General features: G+C 39.1%; 1 protein-coding gene across 14 annotated transcripts in view; it reads left to right on the top strand.

Moving 5' to 3' along the window:
- DGKH (diacylglycerol kinase eta) overlaps positions 1-23373 on the top strand; it is a 214006-nt gene that overhangs the window by 42899 nt on the left and 147734 nt on the right. Inside the window, exon 3 of one of the 14 annotated variants that reach the window (XM_059684734.1) lies at positions 14557-14630. The exons of the other annotated variants lie outside the window; for them this stretch is intronic. The gene's annotated coding sequence lies outside the window, so the exon portion shown is untranslated. The remainder of the gene's footprint in view (positions 1-14556; positions 14631-23373) is intronic. 14 annotated transcript variants of the gene reach the window in all.

The raw sequence follows: 23373 nt of genomic DNA, 5'->3' as shown, positions 1-23373 counted from the left end.
CACCTCATTCAGGCTCCAACACCTCATGCTGGCTGGGTTTCACACATCCTTCTCCTTGCTCTGCTTACACTCTGATGCTCCGCACAAGGCTGGGTGGAGACAGACCTTCACTACCCTGCCTGATCACCTGCTTCATTACCCTACGCTTGTCTGCCTTGCTCAACCCCACCTAATCAGCTTTTGGACTGAGTTATCAAAGAAGGAACGAAAAGCATTTAGATTTTTACTAGAGGCCCGGTGCATGAAATTCGTGCACTCAGGGTACCTCAGCCTGGCCTGCACCCTCTCACAGTCCGGGAGCCCTCAGGGGATGTTCAACTGATGGCAGTTGAAAGGAGCGGGCCTAAGCTGGCAGTCAGACATCCTTAACGCTGCTGTGGAGGTGGAAGAGGCTCCCGCCACCGCCGCTGCGCTCACCAGCCATGAGCCCGGCTTCCAGATGGCCGGCGCTCCCCCTGTGGGGACACACTAACCACCAGGGGGCAGCTCCTGTGTTGAGTGTCTGCCCCCTGGTGGTCAGTGCACATCATAGTGACCAGTCGTTCCGTCATTCGGTCTATTTGCATATTAGCCTTTTATTATGTAGAATTAGTAGCAATAATAGCACAAGTTAAGCTACTTTAAAAAATATTTTTCTAGACTTTCCAACTATATTTTTAATGACCTGCCCTATGTTCTTAGGATTTTCATATTCCTTAATGTTTTTCTTGTTTTGTTTGTTTTACTATCTCAAATTATGCCTAACCATCAAGTTCTATTTTATTACTATACATTCCCCCCCCCCCCCAATGTTAATACATTTCCAAGGCAGAAAACCAGTTTTTCAAACTTTATGGTACAGTGCTTTTATCTGATGACATGAAATATTGTAGCTCAGTGTTTGTCCTGTAGTAGAATTAATGAATGTAAAATAATGCTAGAGTGTTCCAAGGAGTCACATTTCAAATCATTTCACCAAGTTCTAGAATGTTGTCTGTTTAATTTGTTAAGAGAAGGACACTCCATGTTGCTATTTCTCAGACGGGGTTAGGTGTCCCTGCTATGGAATCAATAGAACTCTGTAGTCCTCTTCTCTTTACACTTACAAATTGTATTTTCTGTTGATTTATATTTGTTTTCCTACTAGAGCCCCCAGACTTTGTTTAAGTTTCCCTGGGGACCAGCATAGAGCTTTGTTAAAATAATTTTGAAATGAACTGAAGAGTGTGAAAATGAGCATCAGTTCTAGGTCTTTGGGATAAGGGCCAGTGATAGGGTTTATGATAGAGGCTCTTCCCAGACTCTCTTCCTAATTTTGGTCTAGGGAAAAGCCTAGAAACTTCAGCTTTAACTAGAGTAATATTAGTAATTTACCTGAAATCATGTAGTATGTTAGGGCTCTGGCCCTATAAAAAACATAGCTGTCAGGATCATAGAAATTTAGAAAAATAAATTAATTTAAATAAGTGTGTTTAAAGATGGCACTCTTAGTAAATATGCTGTCAGTTGTCAGTATTTAAAAATGAGAAGCTTATAGAAGGAAAAAAAGGGATTTGGTTTTTTGCTTCAAGGAACTTGCATCTTAAATGGGGTGGGGGGTGGAATCTTGGAAGGAGTGGTGAAACCTAGCCGTATATGAAATTGGGGGGGGGGGGGGCGGTCACTGAACTGTTCCATTTGTGAAATATGTCAGGCCATTCTCTTTCTATTTTTTAAAAAAATCTTTATTGTTGAACATCCTCTTTCTATTTTATTCAGCTGTGAGATTCAAATGGTGGAGAAAGAGTTATATAAATGCAGGTTGGGTGGTTTTACCATGGGGAGCGCGGGCAGTTCCAGGTGCATCCCAAGTCACAGCATCATCTCACCGGGTGCTGTCTGGCAGGGGTGCCCTGTGGGAGGGGCATGGAAGTGGGTGCTGCCAGGCCCAGGGACTCCCCCAAGGTTGAGAAGTGTGTTAATCCCTCCGGCCTGGAGCCACCAGAGTGGGGATGGGCCCTGGTCCTCTCCCTTATAGGCTCCTGTGGGGTGTCTATGGCTCTCTGAGCAACCAGTTGTGAATCCATGGCTGGCCCACAAACCCACCTCCTTTGTATGACAGCAGATTAAGGTGAAACCAATATAGAAACTGGTAACCAAATTTTAATAACTATTTTTTTCATACCCATATTTATATAAATATTTAATATAAAGCACAACATAGACACTTATACATATGTGTACTTTATATGTTTATAAATGTTGGCACCATAAAATGGTTTAACGAAAAAATTTTAATTGTTTATTCATGGGTAGCTCTTAGAAGTTCTTTGCTGTTCATCTTATTGCTGTCCAAACAGAAATAGTACAATCTGTTCTTTTTTTCTTTGCTACCACATCCTAGGAAATGATCCCATCTGCTATTCAGTGTTGTATATAAGAGTGCTTGTGTGTTTTTAGCTTAGGTGTAAATATTTAAAACTACCAGGATTTTTTCAGGAAGTTATTCACAATAGCCTCATTCATCTAAAAGAATTTTACTATTTTAAAAAATTGACACCAAGGTTAACTTTATATAAACATAATAAGATACAGTTACCTTAAAATGTATGTTAAGCTTTAGGAAAGTACAGCATTGCCTATGTTCTTTTCATTCTGAACAAACATTAATCTAGTTATATTTGATACAACCAATATATTCTTAGAATATAATTTTATACTTAACAATATCCTGTGTAGGCTGTAGAGGGATAGTTAATGGTTAGATGTTTCCCCTCCCAGACTGGTAGTTTAAACATGCAGATTTCTGTTTCCTGCAATATAACTGTAATAATTTGGGTTGACAGAGTTGTGACAAAATAACAAGGACTTTGTAAGTATTTGAGTTCTGAATGTAATGGAGGCGTATAGCAAGTTTGGGAAACAGATATTGGGGGTCATATTCTGCTTTATTAACCCAGTGAGTGTTTTCATAATGCTTGTTTTTTTGTTTTTTTTTTTAAATATATTTTATTGATTTTTTACAGAGAGGAAGGGAGATAGAGAGTTAGAAACATTGATGAGAGAGAAACATCGATCAGCTGCCTCCTGCACATCTCCCACTGGGGATGTGCCCGCAACCAAGGTACATGCCCTTGACCGGAATCGAACCTGGGACCTTTCAGTCCTCAGGCCGACGCTCTATCCACTGAGCCAAACCGGTTTCGGCAATGCTTGTTTTTTGTTAGTGTAAAGTAATGCTTAATCCCATTAATGGATATTGTGTATCCACCCTAGATTTCTGTTTTTGCTCATGGTGCTTTATGTTGCTATTTTTAATCCCTACTTTTAAATCTAACATTCATCCATTTGACTGGTCCATTTTACAGATCAGATGCAAAATTAGAAAAATGCAGATTTAGATTATATTACTATAAAATGATATGATAAAAATTTTAGATGAGTCATGCTGGATCATTAACTGAATAAAAGCTGTGGAATACTGACCAACACTACATTTATAGGGCATATGGAACTTCTGAGAATACAATAACTATTTATAAATCATAATATTATATTTCATATTTGTAAAATGTATTTGAACAAAATAGTTTCAAGGATCCCCTTTCCATCACCCCGTCCCCAAATAATGGCCATTCTGCTTCCATAAATTGCCTGGGATAGCCATGGCTCCATGGAATACGCTTTGAGATACATTGGTAAACGGGGAAAAGTACGGAAATTGTGATTTGGAGTCTGTGGCAATCAGTAGTTTGAAAGCTCTGACAGTTCTCAAAATAGAAGTAATGAGCTGCTATGAAGCAGCAGGTAATCATCTTGATATGTTAAAAGAAATGGTTTAAGATGTAAGTTTGGTAGCAGAGACAGTCCTTTATGAGGATGGAATGGATTGTTTCTGGGGAAAAGTGTAAAGTAGAATCAAGATTTTCAAAGAAAACAAAACAATGCCAGGATTTAGGACTCTGAAATATAGTCCTATGTTTTGTTTTTTTTTCTTTTTTTAGACTTGTGTAGGCAACAGAGTTTTAAAATTGAAACTGGCTTTCTAAATTGAAGGGTCGCAGGTTAGCTTCCTGATCAAGAGTATGTACCTGGGTTGCAGGTTGGATCCCCAGCCTTGATCTGGGCTCATGCGGAGGCAACCAATTGATGTGTTTCTCTCACACTGATGTCTCTCTAACATCAGTGTTTCTCTCTCTCTCCTCAGGTGAGGATTAACAAAAAATAATGGCTTTTTAAAAATTATTTCAATTCTTATTTCAATTATTTCATAATTTCAGGTATATTTAAAGTTTGTAGTCTGATTTATGTCTTTTCTCTGTGAATTGTAACACTTAAGAAGTACCTTTCCAAACGTATTTACTGCATAGTGATGTGTATGTGTGATGTCTATATTTTTAGCTCACATCTTAGACTTTAAGTTTCTTGTAAGAGGAGTAAGGACAGGCACCTTTCGTATACCTTTTTATCAACATTAGTGCCTAAAACATTGTCTTAGATATAATCAGATATTCAGTGTGCTTATTAATGAATGAATAAGTGGGCAAATCTCCCTTGCCATGTCTCTTTCTTTGTAGCTTCCACAATATTTAAATATAAGGGTAGGCCTGACAACTACAATAATTTTATTGTTATACAGTCAATCAGAAAATTGTTGTTTTACTTTTTTATGTTTTTAGCCACTGAGGAAAAAGTTACTCTAATATGTATTCTTCCAACTATATTTTCCTCAAGGGAACCTTAGTTATAGTATATTCCTTTAACATTGATTTGATGCAAATAGATGTTTGAAGAAATGAAAAAAAAAATCAATAGCAAGTGTTAGTGTAAAAAAAACCATTGAAACCTGTAAGGAATTTTTGAGCCAAACTGTCGGCATATTCCTGAAAGCAGAACCTTAACGAATTGAGATAATGCTCCAGAGAATGGCGGATTACATCTATATTTATAGATTGCAATCAAAGGAAGGGACCTAGGTGTGTTACATGGAATTCATTGGTGATAGATTAAGGAGGTGGGATTAAAAAAAAAATGGGGGAAACCCCTGGGATTGGATAAAAAGTAAAATGATGGACACATACTTAGGTGGGTGCAGGAACAATTAACATGATGAATTTGTGGTATCTGTCCTGGCGCCCAGCACATTAGATTGTGCCCCAGCGGGTCCAGAAAAAGGGAAGTTACAAGTAACCCAAACACTTCAAGGGTATGTTATCATAGATGCAAAAAGACAGATAGGCTCAGTTAAGGTAAAGGTTGACCTTGTCAGTGAAGATACCAGCCTAGGAGGTGACTACCCACCATAACTGCTTTTAGTTCAAGTTCAATTTTAGACCATCCTTTGTGGTTACTTTAGGTCTCTGAATTTGCAAGACTGCCATGCAGGCCTCCCCTGAGCTTATCAGGTTAGCATGTGGCCCCTTTCGTCCACACAAGAAAACAGCTCACTTTTGGCCATGATGAAGTAACAGAGTCTTCCTGACTTAAACAGCTATACTAAGCAATGGTTTTCAAACAATAGACAGCACATGACAGGATCATTTAGAGAAGGGGTGGGGATGTTTGGAAACAATGGTGTGAGCACTATGATTGCACCAACTTACTGCACAAAAGTTTTTAGGTCATATGCTTGCTTAGTTGAAGAAGCAGGGTTCAGAGTTTGAGGGAGTATTAGGATTTGTGGGAGGGTGAATATTAGAGAAGTGGGAACTGTATAGATAGAAAGCTGTAGAGATATGCTGGGTCCCCTTGAGTCTTTAGCCAAGAACTAATTTGTACATGCACAAGATAAAATTATCTGAAGAAAAAAACATCAGAAAGGAGTAGAAAGAACAATTCTCATAGCTCATACATAGCTGGAAGTGGCCATTTTCTCACTGTAGAGAGGGGAAAGACCTTATAATACACAGTTCATCAGGTAGAATCCCCAGAAGGGAATTACCTCAGTAGTGAGGACTAATTAGCCCCAGACTAAAGGCTGCTCTGGACATGCTATAATAAAGATTATAGGTAAGCATCAAGTTAATTTAATTGTATGTCACTACAAAGCTGAATAATATTTAAATGAATACAAAAATTCCAGACCCCAGCAACATAAAATTCATAATCTCCAACATCTAATAAAAAATTACCAGATACATAAAAGCAGGAAAATTCCACCTATAAACAAGAGAAAAGTAGAATAAAAACTGAATTACAAATGAAAGAGATAATAAAATTGGCCATAAGGGTCATTTAAAACAACTACAGTAGGACAGTGTATACAGCTTATACAGTGCCCAGCTCAGGTTACTGGGAGGCTGAGCCATTGGACCCTACAAGACACCTATTACACAAGGCCACTCTACTGATTCCAGGAAACATAGCAGCTCTACTCAATACATAGAAACAAACACAGGGAAGCAGCCAAAATGCGGAGACAAAGAAAAATGTCACAAATGAAACAATGGGAGAACTCTCCAGAAAAAAACCCCACTAAATGAAATGGAAGCAAGCAAACTATCAGATACAGAGTTTAAAACACTGGTTGTAAGGATGCTTAAGAAACTTAATGAGCATAACCAATGGACACAGACACTAGGGGGGCAAGGGCATGTGCTGAGGGTGGGGTGGCTGGGGAGAAGTCAATGGGGGAAAAAGGAGACATGTAATACTATAGGTAATACTTTAAACAATAAAGAATTTTAAAAAAAACGTAATGAGAACTTCAAGGAACTTAGTGAAAACTTCAAGGATCTTAGTGAGATCATCAACAATATAAAAAGGACCAGTCAGAAATGAAGGATACATTCCAGAAATGAAGAATAATTTACAGGGAATCAACAGTAGAGTAGAGGATGCCGAGAATCAATGCAGTGATTTGGATATGAGGAAGCAAAAAACACCCAATCAGAATAGCAAAAAGAAAAAAGAACCCAAAAATGTGAAGATAGTATAAGGAGTCTTTGGGACAACTTTAAGCATACCAACATTTCCATCATGGGGGTTCCAGAAGGAGAAAATAGGAGGCAAGAAATTGAAAAAATAATGACAGAACACTTCCCTTACCTGGTGAAAGAAATAGATATACAAGTCCAGGAAGTGCAGAGAATTCCAAACAAGTTGGATCCAAAGAAGTCTACAGCAAGACACATCATAATTAAAATGCCAAAGGTTAATGATAATGAGAGAATCTTAAAAGCATAAAGAGAAAAGCAATTAGCTATCTACAAGGGAGCACCCATAAGACTGTCAGCTGATTTCTTAATGGAAAAATAGAAACTGCAGGTAGAAGGAAGTGGCAAAAAATATTCAAAGTGATGAAAAGCAAGGACCTACAACTAAGATTACCCAGAAAAGCTATCATTTAGAATTGATGGTCAGATATAGAGCTTCCCAGACAAGAAAAAGCAAAAAGAGTTCATCACCACCAAACCAATACTACATGAAATATTAAAGGGTCTTCTTTAAGTAGAAGAAAAAAAAGGACAAAAAATATGAACAATAAAATGGCAATAAATACAAATCTATCAACAATTGAATCTAAAAATGAAAATGAACAAGCAGAACAGAAATAGACTCATAGATACAGAGAATGTTTTGACAATTGCCAGATGGGAGGAGGTTGGAGGGATGGATGAAAAAGGTAGAGGCATTTAGAAGTACAAATTAGTAGTTAGAGTGTAGTCATGGGTTGTAAAGTACAGCATAGGGAATATAGTCAATCTAATCTAATATTATATTTCAACTGTAATTGAAAAATAAAAACCGATTAAAAACAACAAAATATGTATAGATGCTATGTTTTTGTAAAATAGTTTTTAAACTAAATATTAACATAGCTTAAGACTATATTTTTATACTTAATCAAAATTATCTTCAACTTTTAGAACAAATAAAAATCCAGTTTGAATTTATTTTTTAGCCATTTTAAATAAGTGAAAATACTTTATACTTGATTTACCCTGAGGTCTTTTTTACAGTTTTTTCTTCATGAAAAACAAATTCAAAAGTGTATTCCAGCACTTAGGAATATACTTGTATTCCTGAAACATAGCTGGTACTCAATGTGTCTTTGTTAAATGAATGAACATTAAGCATTTAGTAGAATAATAAACTTTTCCTGAACACAATAAGTTACACAATATCTTTGTGTGCTTTAGAAAAAGCTTTTTGAAATCATATGACTAACTTAAAGGAAATGGAAAAAATGTTATCTCTAAATATAAAAGAAGTATTTAAAAAAAAATTCAGAGCAGTCATTAAAGATTTCATAACATACATACACTTTATTTGCAAACATAGTATGGAAAAAGATGAACATTTTCAGAAGGAAGTTCCATGTATATTGCTGAATTAACATAGAGGGTGGGGCAAAAGTAGGTTTATAAGTTGTATGAAAAATAACATAATCTACACTAATAAAGAGAAACATGCAAATTGGTGTCACTCTGCTATGCCCACCAGCCAATCAGAGTGACTATGCAAATTAACCCAACAAAGATGGTGGTTAATTTGCATACGTAGGCACAGAGCGAAGACTGGAGACGCCAAGCCTTGCTGCGGCCCGAGGGGAGAAGCCTAGTCCTTGACCTTGGCTTCTCCACTGTGGCCGGACCAAAGGCCTGGGTCCCGGGTGCCAGAGGAAAACCGGTGCCAGCAGGCAGGGGAAGGGAGGCCTATTGCGCGAATTGCGAATTTTCGTGCAACAGGCTTCTAGTAATTAATAAATAATAATACAAGAATAAACTGGGTACTCACAACTGTAAACTTGCTTTTGCCCCACCCTGTATATCCATAAAGCAAAACACCCATTTTAAGTGCTTAATATCCATTTAAGAGAGTTTTATAGGAAAAATCTGAGCAATACAGGTTCAGTAAATTAAGATCACCTTACTCAATTGTTTTTCTTGTATTGAGCAAAAACTTGAGGAGTATTACATTCTTTTATAATCTCTATCTTCCCATATTTCCATTTGTGGTTCGTGATGTTGTACAATGTTATAAAATTGCATATATATGTGTGTGTGTGTGATCTTTGTTTGCTCTTTGCCTTAGACAGTGTGGAATATTGGGAAGATAGTGGGCTTGTTTTGAATCCTGTCACTTATTATTGGGCAAGTCCCTTAAGTTTTCAGAGCTTCATTTTTCTCATTTATAAAATAGGCTAATAATGTCTAGTCCATATTGTGACCAATAAAGTAAGGGATAAGAGCATAGGCAAGTACCTAAGACACATAGTAGGACATCAGTCCATTTCTTCCATCATAATTTACAAACTAATGATTTATGGCGACAAAGCACTAGAGTTGAAATTTTGGTTCCTCCAGTTATCAATTGGTTGACCTTCAACAATTCACTCCTCTGAACTGAGAGATAATCCTGCCTCATAAAAAATAATAACTACTTCATAAAGTTTAGGAATTAAAGGTAAATGCCGAAAGCATTCAGTGAATTTCAATTATTATAAATTATTTAAAAGTAGTTATATACACAAAAATCAACTCAAAATGGATTTAAAAACGTGAATGTGAAACCTGAAGCCATAAAACTCCTAGAAGAAAACATATGCAATAAGCTCCTTGACATTGGCCTTGGCTATAATTTTTTGGATTTGAAACCAAAAGCAAAGGCAATGAAAGCAAAAATAAGCAAGTAGGACTATATCAAACTAATCAGCTTCTGCTCAGCAAAGGAAACCATTAACAAAATGAAAAGGCAGTCTACTAAATGGGGGAAAATACTTGCAAGTTATATATCTGTTAAAGGGTTAATATCTAAAATATATAAAGAACTCATACAAATCAATAGGAAACCCCTAAAAATTCGACTAAAGAATGGGCAGAGGAACCTAGTAGATATTTTTCCAAATAATACCTAAAGATAGCCAACAGGTACATGAATGGGTGCTGAGCATCAGTAATCATCAGATAAAATGCCTTAATGAGATATCACCTCACACTTGTTATAATGGCTATTATCAACAAGTCAAGAGATAATAAGTGTTGGTGACAATGTAGAGAAATTAGAATCCTTGTTCACTGATGGTAAAAATGGATGGGAGGTAGCCACCATGGAAAACAATATAGTTGTTCCTCCAAAAATTAAAAATAGAATTACCATATGATCTAATAATTCCATTTTTTGGTATATACTCAAAAGAATTGAAAGCAGGGTCTAAAAAAGATATCTGTACACCCATGTTTGTAGCAGTATTATTCACAATAGCCAAATGGTGGGACTATTTTAAATGTCAGTCAATGGATGAATGGATAAACAAAATGTGGTATATATATGAATATTATTTAGCCATAATAAGGAAGGGAATTCTGACACATGTTACAACATGGCTAAACCTTGACAACATTATGTTAATTGAAATAAGCCAGTCACAAAAGCAAAAATTGTATGATTCTACTTATGTGAGGTATCTAAACTAAAGTCATAGAGACAGAAAGTGGACTGACTGGTGGTTACTGGGATTTGGGGGTAGAAGAGAATGAGGACTTTTGTTCAATGGATATAGTTTGTTTTGCAAGAAGAACGTTCTGGAGATCAGTTGCACAGCACTGTGAGTGTAATGAACATTACTGAACTACACACTTAAAAACGATTAAGATGGTAAATTTTGTGTTATATGTATTTTACCACATTTTTTTTAAAAAAAAGCTTACAGAAACTATATAAAGGTGATTGTTAAAATAGTGCTCAGAAAGAAAATTTATCTGATTTAGTTATACTTCTAGATATTAAGCAGCTTAAGAAGCAGAGTTTGACTCAAAATTTGTAGTACAATATTTACCTTTAAATATATATTTTTTCCAGTCATAAGTTGAGTTGAGTTTGGGGAAATAAAATTTAGTATGAGTCTGTGAAAGTGCCACAAAGTTCACAGAGATTTGTCCTAGTATTATTGTAATAATGCTGTATTCAAATTTTCTTCTTCATAAAGGGTTTATATTTTTCCTTCCTGTTTTTCACAGACTGAGATCTGTGTAATGAACTGAGCGCTACCTGTTGGATAGAGTTAAGCGGCAAATGTACAACAGTGTGCCATTTATAAATTTTATTTAAATATATATATTTCTAAATAGGTATAGCTGTATATATCTCATATTTTCCTTCCAGGCTTTTAGTAACTGATTTAAAAGAGAACCCTTAGAAAGGTAGCAGAAAACAGGTTGGTAGTGTGAAGTGTATCAGCTGGTGTGCAGACTAGAAAAGCCTTTGAAATTGGCAATAAACTTAATAAAGTAGGGAGAGGAAGGGACACTGAGAAGTAAAAGACCATTGAAAGGTAGGAAGGAACATGGAAGGGCAAGTGTGCTGTCCTACGACATTGTACCTACTTCACAATTTTGTTCTATTTTGACGGAAGAAAATATTGCTACAGTATTCTCTTACATGTAGCAGTTGCTCAATAATGTCAACTACTTTTAAGTGTGTAATATCTGTAGGAAGAACTAATTAAATGTTGGAGTTAGGAATTGTGTTTTTAGTAATGTTTACCAGCTGTTTAACTTGAATTGTTAGACATTGATGATTAGTAATTTTTATACTCTCCAGTTTTCTTCTGTATTCTTTTATCTTCAGAGAAAAACTGAAGAAGCTTATTCTTTATACTTTTATTAGACTAAATTTAAAATTTTACTATGTCTCTGAGTATCTACATGTGAATATATATTTATTATACATCTAACTTCTTTAAAACAGCATTTTCTTTGATACCTATGGATAACAATCAGCTTAATCTATATAATAAACAGCCAGGGTCGTAATGACTGAAGGCTGGACCACACTGGAAGTCAGTACTGGGTTGCCGTGGTGACCCAGCACTTATTGGGGCCGATGCAGGCGCCCTGACCGAGCACTGACTGCCTAGGTAGCTGCGGATCAGGCCCGGAGGGAGGCCTGCAGAGAGAGGCAGGGTCTGATCTGTAGCCTCTGTGGCAGCCATTGATCAGAACTTGCCTCTCTTTCTCTCCTGGCCTGGCCAACAGCTGTACCTCCATTTCTCTCCAGGCCTCCAAGGAGGCTGCTGATCATCCCCACCTTTCTGATCAGACCCCCGTTTATAGGCCCAGAGACACTGACTGGCATAGAAACTGACCAATCAGAACCAAATCTGGGTGAATGTAAGGAGCCAATGGCTGCCTAGGAGGCAGAGCTTTTAATGCTGACTGGCATAGAAACTGATCAATCAGAACCAAATTGGCTGGCAGAGAAGGGCACTTGGGGGGCGAGATCAGGCCTGCAGGGGAGGGCAGTTAGGAGGGAGATCAGGCCAGCAGGGGAGAGCAGTTAAGGGCGAGAACAGGTCGGCAGGGGAGGGCAATTGGGGGCGAGATCAGACCAGCAGGGGAGGGCAGTTAGGGGTGATCAGGCAGGCAGAGGCAGTTAGGGTCGATCACGCCAGCAGGGGAGAGGAGTTAGGGGTGAGATCAGGCCAGCAGGGGAGGGCTGTTAGGGGCGAGATCTGGCGTCAGGGGAGGGCAGTTGGGGGCGACTAGGCTGGCAGGGGAGGGCAGTTGGGGGCGAGATCAGGACGGCAGGGGAGGGCAGTTAGGGGTGATCAGGCAGGCAGAGGCAGTTGGGGGTGAGATCAGGCTGGCAGGGGAGCAGTTGGGGGCTTGATCAGGCCAGCAGGGCAGGGCAGTTAGTGGCGATCAGACAGACAGAAGCAGTTAGGGGTGATCAGGCAGGCAGGCAGAGAGGTTAGGGGCAATCAGGCAGGCAGGCAAAGGCAGTTAGGGGCGATCAGGCAGGCAGGCAGAGGGGTTAGGGATAATCAGGCAGGTAGGCAGGTGAGTGGTTAGGAGCCAGCGGTCCCAGATTGTGAGAGGGTCCCCCATTGGAGTGGGTGCAGGCTGGGCTGAGGGAACCACCCCCCCCCCCAGCTCCCCCGCAGCTGTGCATGAATTTTGTGCACCGGGCCTCTAGTATTGTCATAATTAACAGAGTTTAAATAAGGTTATGACCTGATTTCTTTCACTAATTGACAGGTAACTATGCATTGTTGGTATTCTGGTTTGAAAACATTGATTTGCCCAAATGTCTAAGTTTAGAAAGCAGTGTACTTGTAAATGTTTTGTTGATTTCTGTGTTGCTGTTTTTTTATAGAGTTTAACATTTTAAAAATTTTATGAATAATTCTGTTTTGACTTGTGTAAATTCATTAGTTTTAGGTCATGGAAAGTAGTTTTTGAGTCTTCAAATTCAGTTCAGATACCATTTATATGGTAAACACTTTGCAATCATTATTTGTCTTGCTTATTCTATCCCATCGATGAATTTCAACAATGTCTGTTCAATAATGTAATGCATTGCACATTCTGCTATGCTTAGTGGGATTTGCAAGGATGAATAAAATTGCTGCCTACTGGGAGAGAATGTTCCTGTTACCTGACTGAGAGTTGTTTCAAGGGGCAGGTGCCACTTGAGGTGGAGTGGAGGAAGTCACATGACAAAGGAGAACATGCCAAGGTCATTCAGGGTCTGATGATAAGTCTGAGCACAGGTGGGTTTCATGTTTGAAGATGATTCTGTTTTTCTACCACACAAGATTAATGATTTGGCTGGGTTTAGATTTATAGTTTGGAAACCATTTTTCCTTCAGAATATTGGAGGCATTGCTTTACTGTCTTTGAATTCCCAGAAATGAGAAATCATTTATAATCTGGACCTTTGATACTTTTTATACCTTTCCCCCTTTTCTTTGGAAGCTTGCAGGATGTTCTGTTTTGTTTGGTAATTTGAAACTTCACAGTGATATACACATAGGTTTATTTTCTTCTATGTGTGGGCTTTTTGTATGTCTTTTCAGTCTTCAGTTCTGGGTAATTGGCTTGAATTATCTCTTTCCTTCTGTTTTTTTTTCTGTTCTTTTTGGAATCATTATTATGTAGATGTTGGACCTTCTCCACTCATCATTTCATTTTCCTATTCCCTTCACTCACCCCATTGTACATCTTCTTGTCTTTTCGTTCTGCTTTCTTAGAGATTTTCTCAACTTTATTTTCCAACTCTTCTGTTTTTTTTTTTATTTCAGAAGGAAGGAGGGAGGGAGGGAGGAAGGGAGGGAGGGAGGGAGGAAGGAAGGAAGGAAGGAAGGAAGGAAGGAAGGAAGGAAGGAAGGAAGGAAGGAAACCCAGGAAACTGACTGGACTCTGTGTGTGCAGAAGAGGCTTGTTAGCTGTGGACTTCACTATATAACAGGCTGGCCATTTTGTTGGTAGCCCTTGATATCACTGTCTTTGTTTTTCCCTGCACTTTGTCAGATGCCCCAGAGAAGACTCTGCCAATGGACAGTGGTAGTCCTGGCTGCAGCATGTGGGAGCCCAGTTGGGAAGAGAGTTGGGGAGCTCTCAGTGTTCAGCATGTAAAGTTTTGTAATTCTACTGTTTTTAATATTACAGCCCCACCTTCAATTATGCCTGGGTCTTATGTTCCAGACGTCCTCTGTGACTCTTTCCAGAAGAAACTTCCCATCTTATTCCAAGGTGTGGGAGGGAAGTTGCTAGGCTATACAAAGTTGAAGAAATTGAGAGTGGAGGTGGCAGGGAAATGAAAAGAAGGGGCGCTTAGTTATTAAAAAAATATATTTTAACTACTTCCTTTCAGCTTCAGCTTTATCCTGACATCCAGAGGTCCCTGATGCTGCCACTTCTTAGGCCACTTTGGGGTTGTTTGTTCAAGTATGTTGGTTTTTAACTTTTCCCCATTGCTGTCTTATGATTGTGCTAAGTCCATTCACACTCATCAATCTACTGTATAACATAACATTTTCAGCTCTTGTCTTCTCTCCCATTTTGTTTATGCAGTTTTCTGCCTTTTTAGAAATCTTTTTACTGGAATTTTGAAGTATTGGGAATGAGTAGAGCTAAAAGCACATGATCAGCCCTGCTGGTGTGGCTCAGTTGGTTAAGCATCATCCTATGCACCAAGTCCCAGGTTCTATTCCTGGTCAGGGCACATGCACAGGTTACAGGCTTGGTCCCTGGTGAGGGGCATGTAGGAGGCAGCTGATGAATGATTCTCTCTCATCATTCTTTCTACCTTACTCTCCCTCTCCCTCTCTCTGTAAAATCAATAAAAACATATATATTTTTACAAAATCAATAAAAACACATTTTTAAAAAGCACATGATCAGTTAACCATTTTTAATTGGGAATTTTGGAAATTAAAACTTTATACAAGTGGTAAATGAATTAATATCATAATTTAAAATATTACTTAAAGGCTTGAACTACAGTGGCAGTTGAACTATATTTTAAGACCCACCCCTTTTGATAATAATCCCAAAGAAATCAGAAGACTCTCCAGTGTATGATTCCTCAATTCTTCATCTTCTCTACATTTTTAGTATAATGTTATTCTCTTTGTGATTTAATGATGCAGTGAATACTTCAGAAGTATAAATAATTTACTCTTAAATGTTTTAGTAATATTTGTCCAGTGAATTATATTTTAAAAATCCAGTAATTCAACAAATATTTGAGTGTTTATATGTGTTAGTGCTACATGAGATATATTCTTAAGGTAAAGTCAATGCTTCATAGCTACTGTTATTTGAGAAAAATACTTTTTTATATGAAAGGACACTTTCCAGGAGTATATCAAAGTACATAAGGAGTCAGCAAAAAATGTTCTCGTTGGAAAAGTTACTGATTCATAGGAAACATGATTAAATGCCAAATTTTATATTAGACTTCGGTGTTAGAGAAGGTCGCAGTGGGGAGAAATCAGAGTGGGCCAGAGTAATAAAAGGGTGCTTCATCTCTGCTTGGATACCCTTGTGTCACATGTGCATGTTTAAAATCCCGCTCCTCATCCGCATTGACTCATGGAGTTACAGAGGTTTGTGAGTAACCGTAAAGGCACCCAGCTCACTGGCCCTTTCCTGGGCCTGTGGGGTTATACCTCACAGCCTCACCACTAAGGGCTTTTCCTGCCTCTGCTTGCACATTGCAGTGCTCGGGCCACCCACTCAGGTCTCCTTTTGGGTAGTGGCAGTACCGATTTTTCTGTTTCCGTCTCTCCTTTACCCTATCTAAACACATTATCAGGTCTTGTTGATTCTTCCTTTGCAATATGTCTCCAGTTTGTAATTCAGTTATACCATCTTAACATGTTTATTTAAGCACCTAGTATGTGCCAGGAAGTGTGTACAGTGTTGAGGCTGAATAAGGGCTCTAAAGGAGCCTGTACCCCTTCATGGATGAAGCAGACATGGACATTGACAATTTGGGAAAAACATGGGCGAGTTAGGAAGTAGATTGCATAGGACCCTACCGGCAGCCTGGAGGGTTGATGCTAAACCCACTGGGGGAGAAGGCCTGACTCAGCACGGGATGCTAGGGCATAGTTGAGTGCTGCAGAGTAGAAGGTGCTGAGGCTGGTCTCACTGCAGGTGCAGCAGCACTGTAAGCAAGGGTGAAGGCCTGAAAGATACTTTATTCATCATTAAATAAATATTTATTGTGTCAGCTATGTGCCAGGCAACTGTTTTGTCATTGAATGCAGCAGTGAACAGAACATGCAATGTCAGATATAAAAGTAAATCACATAGAATCATATAAAAAGCATAAGTGTAGCAAGTAAGTAGATTGTGTAGGATGGTTTAAGGATACTAACTGAAGGGATGATGGAGATGGGCATTGTGGACCTGTGGCTGAATAACTTTCACACTGTTTCACTGAAACCCAGGGGCTGCAGAGGTGCTGTAGGGGCTCAGGAAGCATTTGTTTTGCTTTTATTTTTTTTTTATTTTTTTACTTTTTTTGTTGTTGTTGTTAATCCTCACCGAAGGATATCTTTCCATTGACTTTTAGAGAGAGTAGAAGGGAGGGGGGAGAGAGAGAGAGAGAAAAAAGAACAGAAACATCTATGTGAGAGAGACACATTGATTGGTTGCCTCCTGACTGGGGCCTGGGATTGAACCTGCAACCCAGATATGTGCTCTTGACCAGGAATCTGGCTGACACTCTAACCACTTGGCACACCAGCCAGGGCTGATTTTATTTTTAATATGTTTTAAAACGCTTCAAAAACAGTAATGAGAGCCCAGTCAGCCTGGCTCAGTGGTTGAGCGTCGACCTATGAACCAGGAGATCACAGTTCGATTCTTAGTCAGGGCACATGCCCAGGTTGCAGGCTCGATTCCCAGGAGATGGTGTGCAGAAGGCAGCCAATCAGTGATTCTTTCTCATCATTGATATTTCTCTCTCTCTCCTCCATTTCTCTCTGAACTCGATAAAAATGTAGTTTAAAAAAAAAAGTAATGAGAAACAGCACAGGCAAACAAATACATATGTATGATGTTTTACGCAGTAGATACCACCAAAGCATTAACTTGTACTCATGTTTGGAAAAGGTCTGGATTGCAAAAACAGTTTTGTTCATATTAATTGACTTCATAACATGGGCTTACATCATTTATTGGACTTTGCTTTATTGTGTTTCACAGATACACCTTTTTTTTTTTTTTTTTTACAAATTGAGGTTTGTGGCAACCCTGTTTTCAGCAAGTCTGTTGGCATGATTTTTCCAACAGCATTTGCTTACTTTGTATCTTTGTATCACATGTCAGTAATTCTCACAACATTTCAAATGTTTTCATTATTATTATTTGTTATGGTGATCTCTGGTCAGTGATCTTTGATTTTATGAACTGTGTCCATTTAGGAAGGCAAACTTAATTAATCAGTGTGTGTGATCTGACTGCTTTACTGACCGGCCTTTCCTTCCATCTCTCCTTCTGGTTGGGCCTCTCTTCTTTCCCTGAGACAGTATTGAAATTAGAACAATTAATAACCGTATAATGGTCTGTAAGTGTTCAAGTGAAAGGAAGGATCATATGACTCTCACTTCAAATCAAAAGGTGGAAATAATTAAACTTAATGAGAAAGGCAAGGCAAAATAGGCTAAAAGATAGGCCTCTTGCACTGAAGAGTTAGCCAAGTTGTGAATGCAAAGGAAAAGTTCTTGAAGGAAATTAAAAGTGTTACTCCAGTGAAGAAAGCAAAACAGCCAATTATTGCTGATCTGGAGGAAGTTTTAGTGGTTTGGATAGAAGTTGGAACTAGCCACAACATTCCTTAAGCCAAAGCCTAATCCAGAACAAGGCTCTGTCTGACTCTCTTCAATTCCATGAAGATTGAGAGGTGAGGAGGCTACAGAAGAAAACTTGGGAGCTAGTGGAGGTTGGTTCATGAACTTCAGGGAAAGAAGGCATCTCCACAGCATAGAAAGAAGTTCAAGATGAAGCAGCAAGTGCTGATATAGAAGCTGCAGCAAATTTTCCAGGAGGTAATTAATGAAAGGTGGCTACTCTACACAACAGATTTTCCATGTGGTTGAAACAGCCTTCTATTGGAAGAAGATGCCATCTAGGACTTCATAGCTAGGAAGGAGAAGTCAGTGCCTGTCTTCAAAGCTTCAAAGGATAGGCTGACTCTCATGTTAGGAGCTAAAGCAACTGGTGACGTTAAGTTGGAGCCAGTGCTTATTTACCACTCTGAAAACCCTAGGGCCTTAAGAATTACCTAATTCTACTCTGCCTGTGCTCTATAAATAGAACAACAAAGTCTGGATGACAGCACATGTGTTTACAACATGGTTTACTGAATATTTTAAGCCCACTGTTGACACCTGCTGTTCAGAAAAAAAAATATTCCTTTTAATATGTTACTGCTCATTGTCAACGCACCTGGTAACCCAAGGGCTCTGATGGGTGGAGATGTACAAGTGTAATGTTGTTTTCATGCCTGCTAACCCAGCATCCATGCTGCAGCCCATGGATCAAGGAATCATTTTGACGTCCAAGTCTTATTAGTTAAGAAATACATTTTGTAAGGCTACAGCTGCCATAGAGAGTGGCTCCTCTGATTGACAGGGGCAGAGTCAAATAAAAACCTTCTGGAAAGGATTCACTGTCCGAGATGCCATTAAACACGCTTTTAATTCTCGGGAAGAGGTCAAAATATCAACATTAACAGGAGTTTAGAAGAAGTTGATTCCAGCCCTCATGGATGACTTTGAGGGGGTTCAAGACTTCAGTGCAGGAAGTAACTGCAGAGGTGGTGGGAAGAGCAAAAGAACCAGAATGACAAGTGGTGCCTGCAGATGCGACTGGATCGCTGCCATCTCATGATAAAACTTTACGGATGAGGAGTTGCTTTGTGTGGATTTTTGCAGTGGAATATACTTGTGAAGATGCTGTGAAGAGTGTTGAAAGGACAACAGAAGATTTAGAATATTACACAAACTTAGTTGGTAAGGCAGCAGCAAGGTTTGAGAGGATTGACTCTAATTTTGAAAGAAATTCTGTGGGTAAAATGCGATCAAACAGCATCACATGCTACAGAGAAATTAAATTCTTCATGAAGAGTCCATTGATTTCAGCAAACTTCATTGTTGTCTTATTTTAAGAACAAGCCTTAGCCACCATAACATTCAGCACCAACCATCCTGATCAGTCAGCAGTCATCGACTCGAGGCAAAACCCTCCATCAGCAAAAAGATTACAACTCTCTGAAGGCTCGGATGATAGTTAGAATTTTTGAGCAATAAAGTACTTTTTTAAAAATTCTCAACTGAGGATATGTTGTTTTCATTGATTTGAGAGAGAGAGGAAGGGAGAGGGAGAGAGAAACATTGAAGTGAGAGAGAAACATAGTGTAAACACAACTTTCCTATGCACTGAGAAGGCAAAAAATTAGTGTGACTCATGTTACTGAGATATGCACTTTATTGCAGTGTTCTGGAACTGAACCCATAATATATTATCTCTGAGGTATTTGCCCACTTAAACCTAAAGTTGAATTTACTTTAATAAAACATCTCACTTATATATTATGTTGAGAATTCACTGCTAAAATTATTTGAAAACCACCTTGTAGAATTCAATTTGTTTTACTCTTGTGTTTTAGTTGCCTTTAGCACCTTCAGACTTTCTCACTTTCTGATCTGTCTTGCATGCCATTGCCAGAGTTAATGCTCTTTGAAAAACTTTTAATTAAATGCTTAAAATGCAAACCTTATTGTGGGAGGAAAGTAAACTTAGATATTGGCTATAGCTCTGCCCCCAAATGCTCTGTGACCTTAAGCAAAATCTTTGTTTTCTCACCTGTATCTTCTCTGCTCAAAATTTTGCTTCATGATTTATTCCCCAGCTGTCAGCTGTTCCAATGATCCACCTCTAGCTTATCCCTAGTTCTTTCCCTCCCATTAGCCCCTTACCCTTATCCACTGCTCTGGTCTGTTCATTCTCTTCACTCCTGTCTCCTCCCTTCCACAATGCACTCACCATTTGCTGATCAATCTCTGCATCTAGTCATGTTATTTCTTTAGCTCATACTGTCCTCTCTCTTTAGCCCATTGATTTAAATTTTGCACATTATTTAAAAATCACCTCCTAGAACTAATGGATAAAAGTCACCTCCTAGAACTAATGGAAGAATGCTGGCAGTACCAAATGACAGAGTATTAAGGAATTGGAAACAAGCCATTTGATTTATCGAGAACTGTGCTGTCCAGTACAGTAGCCACTTGCCATGTGTGACTGTTTAAAATAAAATCAATAAAAATGAAATCCAATAAAAATTTAGTTTTTCATTCTCAACATTTCAAGTGCTCAACAGCCACATGTGGCTAGTGCCTACTCTGTTAGTGCAGATACAGAACATGTTCATCATTGTAGAAATTTCTATTGGACAACACTGGTCTAAAAGGGCACTGGTGACCTGAGAGTTCTGTTTCAGGGATTTCTGGAGGGGAAATATATTTGCAAATGGTTAGAGGAAATTTTTGATAAAGAAACAGGTGATGAGTTTAGACAGGTGATTTTAGAGGTTTGGCAGTGGCAAGAGGGAGAGGCATAGGGAAAATTGCAATGGCTAAGTAAAAAACAAGGTGTGTGCGAAAAAAGTTAATGAAAACGGAAGGACTGAGTCTGTTCTAGACATTGGAAGAGGAGTAAGTAGGAAGAGGCAGACATATTGGAGACTGGGAAAAGCAAGCAAAACAGGATGTTGACATGGGTTTTGTTCTGTTTCAGTTTTGGCTGAGGCCCAAAAGTTGCAAACAAAACAATAGGTGGCAATGACATCCACATTCCTAAGTAAGATTGTACCCCTTAACCCACCACCTTGAAGGTGTGATTTAGGTTGAAGAAGCCAAGACAGGGGCTGGGAGAGCAGGAAGGAAAGGGATGCTTCCATCTCACCTCAAGCTGTGTGAGGGGGTTGGAAAGAGACTGCTGGGTTCTCTTGACATGATCTGTGTCCTCTGGGGGCTGCGGGGACATTGAACATGGACTAGAAAAGTTTAGAGGTCAAATGTAGGAGCTATACCTGCCTGCCTGGCTGCAGAACAAGAAGAGGTGGCCACCCTGGGAGCCAGCTGTGTTTTCACTAATAACAAGGCAATGGGGCCTAATTTCTGTCGACCAGGGTTTTTTAATGAGTGGCCCCACCCAGGAACTTTTTCTGCCAGAGACAGTGTGAGCTTTGCATTGGAGGCTGGAGATATGCCCATTAGATACAGAAGCTGGAGGGTGTGTGGGCATTCTAAGTGGTCACCTGGAGGAGAGTCTTTGCTTGAGCCCGGAGAGCTGCAGTGAGATATTTCCAGAGGGAAAAGCTCTGCAGAACCCACAAAGAAGCTCCATTTGAGGAGTCAGACACTGTGGGTAGTGAGTTGAAGGAAGGAGCTTACAGATTCAAGATGCCTACTATGCCTAGAACAGCCTGGCCTAGAGGAGGGGCAACACTTTAATTTTTTCTTTTTATAATTCTTTATTGTTGAAAGTATTACATATGGCCCTAACTGGTTTAGCTCAATGGATAAAACGTTGGCCTGCAGACTGAAGGGTCCCAGGTTTGATTCCGGTCAAGAGCATGTACCTAGGGGGTGTGCAGGAGGCAGCTGATCAATGTTTTTAACTCTCCATCCCTCTCCCTTCCTCTCTGTAAAAAAAATCAATAAAAAATATATATATTTTTAAAAAGTATTACATATGTCCCCTTTTTCCCCCCATGGACCTCTTCCAGCCCTGCGCCCTCCCCTGAACCCCCCCCCCCCCAATGCCAGGCCTTCAGCACCCTATTGTCTGTGTCAATGGGTTATGCGTAGATGCATACAAGGTCTTTGGTTGATTACCTTTCACTCACCCACCCTCTCCCGCCTTTCCTCTGAGATTCTGCACTCTGTTCCATGCTTCCATGGCGACACTTTAATTTTAAATAAAGTTTGGAATTTGGGCTGGACATTTTACCTCCAGAAATATAGTTGTTTTTGTCACCAAAGGACTTTTACTTTTTATGAATGACTGGAAAAGCTTTGGAACAGATTTCATCCATGACAGGGACTGAATAGGCTTCTGAAGGGATTAAAGGTGCAGGGGAGAAAGAATACAGTTTTTGCTGTTTGTATCCTATGGAGCTTTATTTATTTGGGGCAATGGCTATACTGACTTGGAGTTTGATAAGAGTATAGAATGTTTAGAAAAGCTTTTAAAAGATTGTGTTGAGAATTAGTAATAAGCAGGTGAGAAGATGACCTCAATCTGCCTGGCTGAAGAGAAACAACAGGAATTAAGTGGCTCAGGCAAATGAGATTTTGCTTCTCTTTCTGGGAGTACTACATAGTTTGCATAATGAGGAGACTGTTGTATTTTATTTGGGGTTTATAGTTTTGGTAATTTTAAGCCTTATAGTTTTTTGGAGTCAATGAAGAATGTTTAACAGTTTTCCTCTGTTTGTGGCTTCAGGTGCCCCTTGATGCTACTAGGGTGATAGAAGTGAATATGTTTCTTTCAGTTCATGATTGGGATGGGGTAGAATATTATTTCTATTTCATTTCTAGCGTTGGTCCATCTATTATGTATACTGTATGAGGACTCTTATACTTTATCAGGATGCCATCAGCTGCAGGTAACAAAAAGCTGTAAATCAAATTGGCTTCAGCACCTAGAGGAGACAGGCAGGCTCTGACTCACTTCTCTCTATGACTCTGTGTTAGCTGTGCCCCTAGCAAAGTGCCTGAATCAATTCCAGGTGTCACATTCAGAGAGCAGACAGAAAATGGGCTCTTTCTCCTAGTATACTAAAAGCAGCTCTCCCACCCTCCCTAAGGAGACCGCCTTCACATCTCATTGGCTGGAAATGGGTCACTTCCAACTTCTGAACTAATTACTGATGGCAAGGGGAAAGGAATCCTCATAGCAATTGATTAAAGCAATTACTGTGTACTTGCTAGAACTAGGAATAGAGTCAGCCAGCATCCCCTAAGCACATGACTTGCAGAGGGGGAGTGGATATCTAAACCAGATCAGGGTTCTGTTGGGAAGGGAGAAAAGGACAATGGATTGTGGGTAGATTCTTTCACCTATTCCTAAATTATATATACTAGTTAATTGCAGACTAGATGGTAGGAAC

Source organism: Myotis daubentonii, chromosome 2, assembly GCF_963259705.1.
Source record: "Myotis daubentonii chromosome 2, mMyoDau2.1, whole genome shotgun sequence".
Lineage (NCBI taxonomy): Eukaryota > Metazoa > Chordata > Mammalia > Chiroptera > Vespertilionidae > Myotis > Myotis daubentonii.
This window is presented reverse-complemented; position numbering and strand designations above follow the sequence as displayed.